Consider the following 2007-nt stretch of genomic DNA (forward strand, 5'->3'; position numbering starts at 1 on the left):
TCTCCCTGTAGATTGGGTCCAGCAAATAAGGACAGACATGTTTTAGACCCTTGACATTTTTGGAGACTTGGCTGGGGTAGAAAAACCTTTAGAATCAAGTGACTAGGTTAGGGAAATGGATTAGTGTTTTTTTTTGGGGGGGCACTTGGGGCAGAGCCCACTCCAAAGAAAACGGTGTCTAAAATGTTCACGGTTCCTTCTTTTTGCCTCAAAAATTGACATTTATTTAGAGAGAGAGAGAGAAACAAACAAACAAACAAACAAAAAAGATGTCCATCCTCCCTTGGCTCCCTTCCCTCCCGCCTCCAGCTGTTCCTCAGCCCCCCAAGACTGAACCCTGCTGCCTAGGGCCAGGTAGCAGGACAGCCCCTCAAATGAGGTCAGCAACATTGAGGGGCATCTCTTCAATGGAGGTGTTGTAGAATGTCTCAATGTCTCGAAGAGTCCTTTTGTCTTCTTCTGTCACCATGTTAATAGTCACACCTTCACGGCCAAAGCAACCACCACGACCAATTCTGTGGATGCAGTTTTCCCTGTTGGTGGGAAGGTCATAATTGATGACTAGGGAGACCTGCTGTACATCAATGCCTCTGGCCAACAGGTCAGTGGTAATTAATACTAGGCTAGAACCAGACCGGAACTCCCTCATGATCACATCTCGTTCCTTTTGGTCCATATCTCCATGCATGGCAGAAACAGTGAAATCCCAGGCATGCATCTTCTCAGTGAGCCAATCCACCTTCCTTCTGGTATTGATAAAGATTACTGCCGGGATGAGAGTCAGGGTTTCATACAAGTCACACAATGTGTCAAGATTCCACTCCTCTCGCTCCACATTGATGTAGAATTGGCGGATACCCTCCAGGGTCAATCCTTCCTTCTTGACAAGGACCCGAATAGGGTCTCTCATGAACTTCTTGGTCACTTCAAGGACATCAGAGGGCATTATAGTGGACAACAAAACTACCTGTGTGTTACTGTTGAGCTTTTGGAATATATCATAGATCTGGTCCTTGAACCCATGGCTTAACATTTCGTCTGCTTCATCCAGTACAAACATCTTGATGTATTTAGGGGACAGGTATCTCCAGTTAAGCATATCAAACACCTGGCCAGGGGTGCCCACGATGATATGAGGAGCTTCCATTTGCAGCTTCTGCACCTCAGCATGAACATTGGTGCCCCCAATACAGGCATGACAAGAGGCACCCAGGTAGTCTCCTAATGCCATGACCACTTTTTGTATCTGCTGCGCCAACTCCCGAGTGGATGCCAGAACCAAAGCCTGAGTGGCCTTTAGATCTAACTGAATCTGCTGCAGGATAGATACGGCAAACGTAGCTGTCTTCCCAGTCCCAGACTGGGCTTGGGCGATGACATCATAACCTTGATACAAGGAAGAATGGCTCGCTGCTGGATGGCAGAAGGCTTCTCAAAACCATAGGCATAAATACCACGGAGGAGGGATTCTGAGAGATTCATGTCATCAAAGCTATCCACAATCTCATTCCAGTTACTCTCGATGACGCCTTCAGGCTCCATCCCGTCAGGACCATTGTCTCTGGATCGAGAATCCTGACTTGCAGACATGATCCTTAGAATCTCTCATTGTATTTTTCTAACAATGTGTAACAGCCAACTGTCTTGCCCCTGTGAACACCTTATCTCTCCTATAAAAAGGACCTCAAGGGGCCATGGCTGGCAGGGCCGCTCTCTCAAATCCCGACTTAGGGTGAGACAGTTGGCTGACCAGTCCTGGGTGCACCCCAAAGAACAGCTTGTTTGAATTGGACAATCATGGATTTGGTCTTTTCTCCTCTTGATTCTTGGTTTTAACAGATGCCACCCCCCCATACACAGCCCTACATGTGGCTTCCTGGATCCTCTCCTGTCTGTGTCATCTTCTCTCAGAGATGAATACAGTATTCTGAACAAGTACTTTTGAGTCTAAGGCCTGAGTTTAGATTTTCTAGAGACGTCTAGCAGAGAGAAGCCTGCTTTCCAGAG

The 2007-nt window shown here is 47.1% G+C and overlaps 1 pseudogene; it reads right to left on the reverse strand.

Annotated features, from left to right (window-relative positions):
• Positions 1-350: 350 nt before the first annotated feature.
• Positions 351-1614, reverse strand: LOC102929154 (eukaryotic initiation factor 4A-I pseudogene; annotated as a pseudogene).
• Between the last annotated feature and the right edge of the window lie 393 nt (positions 1615-2007).

The sequence above is a fragment of the Peromyscus maniculatus genome, chromosome 5, assembly GCF_049852395.1.
Source record: "Peromyscus maniculatus bairdii isolate BWxNUB_F1_BW_parent chromosome 5, HU_Pman_BW_mat_3.1, whole genome shotgun sequence".
In the NCBI taxonomy this organism is placed as follows: domain Eukaryota; kingdom Metazoa; phylum Chordata; class Mammalia; order Rodentia; family Cricetidae; genus Peromyscus; species Peromyscus maniculatus.